Here is an 8,702-nt window from a genome sequence, read left to right as displayed (position 1 = left end):
TTTAATGGGGTTGCCTTTTTTTCTTGTAAAATTGTTGAAATTCCTTAGAGATGCTGGACATTAGACTTTGTCAGTTGCATAATTTGCAAATTTGTCTTCCATTCTCTGGGTGTCCATTTACTCTGTTGATAGTTTATTTTGCTGTGCAAGAGCTCTTTAGTTTAATTAGGTCCTACTTGTCAATTTTTGTTTTCGTTGTAGTTGCTTTTGGGAACTTAGCCATAAATTATTTGCCAAGGCCAATATCCAGAATGGCATTTCCTAGGCTTTCTTCTAGGAACTTTATAGGTCAAGGTCTTACATTTAAATCTTAATTCATCTTGATTTTCGCATATAGTGATAGGTAAGGGTCCAGTTTCATTCTTCTGCATCTGGCTACCCAGTTATCTCAGTACCATTTATTGAATATGAAGTCCTTTCCCCCATTGCTTATTTTTGTTGAAGATCAGATGGTTGTAGGTGTGCAGTTTTGTTTCTGGGTTCTCTATTCTGTTCCACTGATCTATGTGTCTGTTTTTGTACCAGTACCACCCTGTTTTGGTTACTGTAGCCTTATAGTATGGTTTGAAGTTGGATAATGTGATGCCTCTGGCTTTGTTCTTCTTGCTTAGGATTGCTTTGGCTATTTGGACTCTTTTTTTGGTTTCATATGAATTTTAGAATAGTTTTTTCTACTTCTGTGTAAAATGAAATTAGTAGTTTGATAGGAATAATGTTAAATTTGTAGCTTGCTTTGGGCAATTTAAATAATATTAATTCTTCCAATCCAGGAGCATGGAATGTTTTCAAATTTGTTTGAGTCATCTGTGAATTCCTTCAGCAGGGTTTTGTAGTTCTTATATAGATCTTTCATATCCTTGGTTAGATGAATTCTTAGGTATTTTATTTGTTTTGTGAATGGGATTGCCTTCCCAATTTGACTCTCAGCTTGAATGTTACTAATGTATAGAAGTGCTACCGATTTTTGCACAATGATTTTGTATCCTGGAACTTTACTGAAGTCACTTATCAGGTCTAGGAAACTTTTTGTGGAGCCTTTAGGGTTTTCAAGGTATAAAATCATATCGTTGGTGAAGAGGGAGAATTTGATTATTTTCCTTTCCTATTTGGATAAATTTTACTTCTTTCTCTTGCCTGATTGCTATGGCTAGGACTTCTAGTACCATGTTGAATAAGAGTGGTGAGAGTGGGCATCATTGTCTTGTCCCAGGTCTTAAGAGGAATGCCATTTGGTATCATGTTGGCTGTGGGTTTGTCATAGACAGCTCTTATTTTGAGGTATGTTCCTTTGATGCCTGGTTTGTAGATGGTTTTTTACCACGAAGGGATGTTGGATTTTATCCAAACCTTTTTCTGTGCCTATTGAGATGATCATATGGTTTTTTGTTTTAATTTCATTTCCGTGGTGAATCACATGTATTGATTTGTATATGTTGAACCAACCTTGCATCCCAGGAATAAAGTCTACTTCATCTCAGCGAATCAACTTCTCAATGTGTTGTTAGGTGTGGTTTGCTCATATTTTGTTGAAGATTTCTGCTTCTATGTTCATCAGGGAAATTGGCCTGAAGTTTTCTTTTTTCTTTCTGTCTCTGCTAGATTTTGATATCAGGATGATGCTGACTTTGTAGAATGAGTGAAGGAGTCCCTTCTCCTTGATTTTTTGGAATAATTTCAGTAGGATCTGTACCAGTTCTTCTGGGAGGTACTTTAAAAGCCCTAAGTAAATAGATATCCTCTGTTCAGTATAGGGAGTCACAAAGTTTCTGAGATTTCAACTCTCAGAAACATATCAGTTTAAACATTCATTGCAAACCCAATCATAATCTTAGCAGCATTTTCTATAGAACTTGATAAACTTAATGTAAAATGTATTGGGAAGGCAAAGATTTCATTACCTAAAACAATCCCAAAAAAGAATGAAACTGGAGGACTTATACCATTTCACTTCCTGTCTTATTGCACAGAGACTCTAATTGGAACAGTGTGATATTGTCAGAAGGACAGATACATATATCAATGGAATCAAATAGTTACCAAAGAAATATACCTTCTATGTATATGGCCAACCGATTTCTGACAAAGGTACAAACCAATCCCATGAAAAGGAAAGTTTTTCAACAAATGATGTGGAAATAACTGGATATCCACATGAGAAAAATGAATCTTCATTAGCACCTCACAGTATACACAAAGTTTAACTCAAGACAGATAATAAATTTACCTACAGAAGCTAAGAATATAAAGATTTTAGCAGAAAAAATAGGATACTATCTTTACAATTTAAATAGGCAGAGATTTCTAAAGACACAAAAAGCAATAGCCATAACAAAAAATGATAAATTAAGTTTCATAAAAATCACATTCATCAAAAGTCACAATTTAAAATATTTAATAAGAGCCATATGCTGAGAAAATATTCAGAAAGCACTTACTCGCTTTAGACTTGTATGTACACTATACAAAGAACCCCTTAAACTCAAGTATAAAAAGACATAAATAGAGACTTTACAAAACAAGGCAAATAGGTAGCCAATAAATGAAAAATTGTTCACTACCAAAAGTCCTTAGAGAAATGCAATAAATACGCCAGCGAGATTCCATTACACAATCACTAGAATATCTAAGATGAAAAAGGCTGAAACAACAAAAATATTGGCAAGAATGTGAGTCAACCATCATCTCACATATTGCTGGCGGGAATGTAAAATGATACAATGACTCTGGGAAAAGTTTTAGCAGTTTAATTGAGTCAAATATACACTTGCCCTTTTTTTTTTTTTTTTTTTTAAATTTAGACGGTCTCGCTCTGTTACTCAGGCTGGAGTGCAGCGGCCCAATCTCGGCTCATTGCAACCTCTGCCTCTTGGGTTCAAGCAATTCTCGTGCCTCAACCTCCCAGGTAGCTGAGACTACAGGTGTGTGCCACCACACCCAGCTGATTTTTGTATTTTTAAAAAACATTTTCTATTTTTATTTTTATTTTATTTATTTATTTTTGAAACAGAGTTTTGCTCTTGTCCAGGCTAGAGTGCAATGGCACGATCTTGGCTCACTGCAACCTCCGCCTCGTGAGTAGCTGGGATTATGGTTGCACACCACCATGCCCAGCTAATTTTTATATTTTCAGTAGAGACAGGGTTTCGCCATGTTGGCCAGGCTGGTCTTGAATTCCTGGCCTCAAGTGATCCACCCTCCTCGGCCTCCCAAAGTGCTAGGATTACATGTGTAAGCCACCACACCCAGCCTTACACTTACCTTTTTATTCAATTGCACACTAATATATTTATCCAAGTGAACTGAAAACATCACCATAAAAAAAGACTTGTACATGAATTTCAAAGCAGCATTCATGATAGCCAAAAACTGGAAAGAACCCAAATGTTCTTCATGTTAAGAAGCAAGTGAATGAGCAAATTGTGGTATTTTAATTCAATCGAATACTATTAAAAAATAAAAGCAAAAATAACACTCAAACACATGGTAACATGGATTAATTTCTCAGACATGATTAGACATAAAATAGTAAATAGTGCCATATTTTAGTTCTATGTCCTAGAAAACTAAAAAATAGTCTGAGGAGAAAATGATCATAATGGTGGTACTTCTAGAAGGGGAGGACTTGACTGGCAAGGGATATGAGTGAACTTCCTGAGTCAATGGAAATGTTTTATATTGTGATAGGCATGTGAATTGCACAAGTGCTTCAATTATCAAAATTGTATGGCTAAGGTTTGTATATTTAAATACAAGTAGATTTTGATTCTACACTGAATTATAAAACAATGATGAGGAGGAGAATGAGGATGATTAACAAAGGGATTATAGCGAGTGGGTGGAGAGATAGATGATAAAAGAATGGACAATTAATACGTAAGGAACTCATACAGCCCAATTGAAAAAAATAAAAAAAAACAAATAACCTGACTTAAAAATGGGCAAAGGACCTGAACAGACATTTTTCCAGAGAAGGCACACAAATGGCCAACAGGAATATGAAAAGGTGCTCAACATCACTAATACTGGGGAAAGGCAAATCAAAACCACATGAGACATCAAAAAGACAAAAGCTAACAAGTGCTGGTGAAGACGTGGAGAAAAGGAAACCCTTGTACCCTGTTGGTGAGAATGTAAATTAGTACAGCCATTCTGGAAAACAGTATGGAAGTTCCTCACAAAGTTAAACCTAGAACTACCATATGATCCAGCAATCCCAGTTTTGGATATATATCTAAAGAAAATCCATATCTTCAGTATATATCTGCACCCCCATATTTACTGCAGCATTATTCACAATAGCCAAGATATGGAATCATCCTAGATGTCCATCAGCAGATGAATGGATAAAGAAACTGTGGTATCCTGTATATATACAGCAGAATGCCATTCAGCCATAAAAAATAAAGGAAATTCTGCCATTTGCAGCAACATGGATGAACCTGGAGGGCATTATGCTAAGTGAAATAAGCCAGACACACAAAGACAAATACTGCATGATCTCACTTATATGTGGAATCTACAAAAGTCAGACTCATAGAAGCAGAGAGTAGAATGGTGGTTCCCAGGAACTGAGGGATGGAGGAATTGGAGAGATGTTAGTCAAAGGGTACAAATGTTCAGCTATAAGATGAGCAGGTTCTGGGGCCCTTGTGTACAGCATGGTGACAATAGTTAATAATGTATTGTGTGCTGGAAATGTGCTAGAAGAGTAGATCTTAAGGGTACTTTCTACATCAAGGAAAAGATAACTACCTGAGGTGAGGGATGTTTTAATTGGCTCAATTGTGGTCATCGTTTCACAAAGTAAATGTATATCAAATCATGTTGTATACCTTAAATATATACAATTTTTGTCAATTATACCTCAATAAAGCTAAAAAAAAAGAATGGCAGAAAGTTTATAATTGCTGAGGCTTGGTAATGAACACATAGAGATTCACTAAGTTATTCTGTATATTTTGTATGTTTTAAAAAAATTCTACAATGCAAGAAGAATAAAAAAAGTAAAAACCAATAATGATTTTTTTTTCATGTCCAATGCACACCTTTAGAATGGTCTTGGTTAATTGTACAAAGTGATAAAGAAAATTTCTTTTCAAACCTGGGGACATAGGCATAACTAGGAGACTTGATGACTTTCTTACTTGCTGACAGATCACTGCTTGAAGAAGAGCTGAACTTAGCGGGCTGGTGTGTCTGCTAGATGGGGCCTCTCCGCTGCCCTCTGCAGGAGACAAACCTTGTTGCTTGGCATGTGTGGTTACCACCCTTTATGCCCCTTCACCTGCTGCTCAGCCTGTTTGACTGGCAGCCGCAGATCAAGTGCTCCAAATTTCTGATGAGGGGCGGCGAGGGCTGACCTGGGCAGTAGACCCCACATGCCATGGACTGGGTCAGCTCATATTACTTACAGACAAGTGATGGCTTATGGCACTTTTTATTAAGCCAATAACCTCGGTGGTCTGTATTTTGCCTAGAAAGGTACATATTAACGTGTTTGCCTCAGCATTTTACTTTTTCCTCTTTCAACCTCCTTGAATGGGGAGAAGTTTTGGCCCCCTTCTTGCTTTCTCCCTAATGATTTTTTTTTTAAATTGAGAGTTGTTCAAGATCAAGTTGTATACCATTTTTGCTTTTACAGTATGATCACATTTGAAGCCTGGGGGTTCCTGCACTGCCAGAGAACCTTTTGTTCACACCACACTGGTCCATCATGATGTACTTCTCCTTTGTTGCCCTGGAAGTCTCAGGGATCGGGTTTCTCAGTACCTCAGCCTCTGAATGCAAAGCTTCCCGCCCCTCCGCGTGTGTTCCCCATCTCCTGAAGGGTCTGGACCGCCAATAAGCAGGGCTGCACATTTATATCACGTTAGGGCCACTTTAGGGATTCCTGGAAAGTGGGGAAAAATAGGCTCCAAAGGGATTTCCTCCCTTCCCCCATGGCCATAAGAGGTATTTTACATTTTATTTAATCTGAGAGAAATCTGGAAACCGAACTGAGAGAATGGAAGTCATGGGATACACAACCAGTACCACCTGGAAGCCACGTGCTCCCTGTGAGAGCAGCTGCAGGGATGAGGGTGCCTCACACACTGCGGGGAGAGGACACGCAGAATCCCTTTGAACTCGCGGGAGGTGGCAGGAACCTCTCACTCCAGAGTGGAGACATTACAAAGTGTGAAGTGGCGTTGGACTACTTTGATTTTGGGATTGAGATTAGAGAATTTGTATTGTCTACATGACTTCGACCCTTCCAATCCCTCCACACGATGTGACAAGGGAGCTTAGAGCAAGTTTTGAGCACAGCTCTTCCCAGATTGGTTTGTTTGTTTGTTTGTTTGAGATGGAGTCTCGCTCTGTGGCCCAGCCTGGAGTGCAGAGTCACGATCTCGGCTCACTGCAAGCTCCGCCTCCCGGGTTCACGCCATTCTCCTGCCTTGGCCTCCCAAGTAGCTGGGATTATAGGCACACACCACCATGCCCAGCTAATTTTTGTATTTTTAGTAGAGACGGGGTTTCACCATGCTGGCCAGGCTGGTCTCAAATTCCTGACCTCAGGTGATCCACCCACCTTGGCCTCCCGAAGTGCTGGGATTACAGGCTTAAGCCACTGCATCTGGCCACCCAGATTATTGTTATCCTGGAGAGAATCCAGTAAAATTAAGAGGCAGGTACATTTTCTTTCTTTCTTTTTTTTCTCCTTCCACATCTCTTTTAATTTTCACATATTTGAGTGTGGCAAAAGTCTCAAACTTTACCATCAGCACCATTCTTAGCTCAGAAAAGCAGAAATCAGGTCACTTATAATGCCTTAAGGTTTGTCCCTTGTGGCTATCCCCCTTCTGCCCATCACCATTTTTCCTGATTATATGTTCAAATGGTATTTTGGATATATGGCTTTACATAAAATACATTTTAAAAATTAATTTCACCTGTTGCCTTTTGCTTTTTTAATGTGGCTATTAGAAACTTAAAATTATGTATGTGACTCCCATTATATTTCTGTTAGATGGTGAGTGTCTAGAGTACAAAAGCCAGTCAAAAAGGAGAAGCAGGGGATTCTTAATCGATTGACTTTCTTCTTTCTACTCCTATTGATGACAATAAAGCTCAGGTCCTAGCTGGGCACGGTGGTGGGCACCTACGGTCCTAGCTGCTCAGGAGGCTGAAGTGGGGAGAAGGCTTGAGCTCAGGAGTTCAAGGCTGCAGTGAGCTATGATTGTGCCACCGCACTCCAGCCTGGGCAGCAGGGAGAGACTCTGTCTGAAAAAATTAAAAGAAAAAAAGAGCCAGGCACAGCAGTTCACGCCTGTAATCCCAGCACTTTGGGAGGCCAAGGCAGGTGGATCACCTGAGGTCAGAAGTTCGAGACCAGCATGGTAAACATGATGAAACCCCATCTCTACTAAAAATATAAAAATTAGCCAGGCATGATGGCAGGCGCCTGTAATCCCAGCTACTCAGGAGGTTGAGGCAGGAGAATCGCTTGAACCTAGGAGGTGGAGGTTGCAGTGAGCCAAGATCACACCACTGCATTCCAGCCTGGGTGATGAAGTGAGACATTGTCTCAAAACAAACAAATAAACAAACAAACAAAAAACAAACCACTATGTCCTGCTAGACTTATGTAATACAAATCAAATCACTAAGTTGTCCATGGCTAAAACATTCCAGTTAACTTTAATTTTAGACAAAATATGTATTAATTAAATATATAAATTAAACATATGTATATTGGCCTGCCTTGTGATGAAAGCTAACGATTTACGACTATAGCATATAGTTGATATTCACCTCTGTTCCCAAAATATCTTTGTATAAACAATGTGTTTATACTTCAAAACTCAAACTCACCAAGGACAGCATCTTTTAAATCTTACTGCAGTTAGCTCATTTTCCTAAACTGTTACTACACATAGGACACCTGATTTGACAGTTCGTATAACAACACATTATACATTTTAAATTGGATGTGGTTTTTACCTTAAACTCTAGTGATGGCAAAACCATTTTCCTCAAAGCTGATCTGGTATGCAGGTCTATAATAGTGCTTCAATGTCACCTCGCTATGCCAAGCTTGCTGACAAAGAGGAATCCTTTTATTTTGAGACTTTTTGGTATTGAACATGATCTCTGCAAGAAGAATTTTTGTTTTACTGTATTATTAAGAAACAACTGCATCTGGCTCCTTAAAAAAAAAGTTCAGTCCTAATTGCTTCTCACCTAAGGTCTTTTCCTTTTTTCTTTCTTTCTTTCTTTTTTTTTGGGGAGACAAGATCTCACTCTGTCACCCAGGCTGCAGTGCAGTGGTGCTGTGTCAGCTCACTACAACCTCCACCTGCTGGGCTCAAGCGATCCTCTTGCCCCAGCCTCCCAAGAAGCTAGGACCACAGATGTGCACCACCATGCCTGGCTGATTTTTGTATTTTCTATGGAAATGGGCTTTTGCCACATTACCCAGGCTGGCCTCAAACTCCTGGGCTCAAGTGATCTACCTGCCTTGGCCTCCCAAAGTGCTGGGATTACAGGCATAATCCCAGAGCCACCGCGCCTGGCCTCACCGCAGACCATTTCAGTGGTTCTACTGGTCCCTGCCTACATGGTGGGCTTTTCATAACCTACCCTATTAACCATATTAACCTTTCTAAAGCACCTCATCCCTCCGCTGCTCACTTAGGTTTCCTTCAGGGTTCCTGCAACAT

Source organism: Macaca nemestrina, chromosome 2, assembly GCF_043159975.1.
Source record: "Macaca nemestrina isolate mMacNem1 chromosome 2, mMacNem.hap1, whole genome shotgun sequence".
In the NCBI taxonomy this organism is placed as follows: domain Eukaryota; kingdom Metazoa; phylum Chordata; class Mammalia; order Primates; family Cercopithecidae; genus Macaca; species Macaca nemestrina.
Note: the sequence above shows the minus strand (reverse complement) of the source record.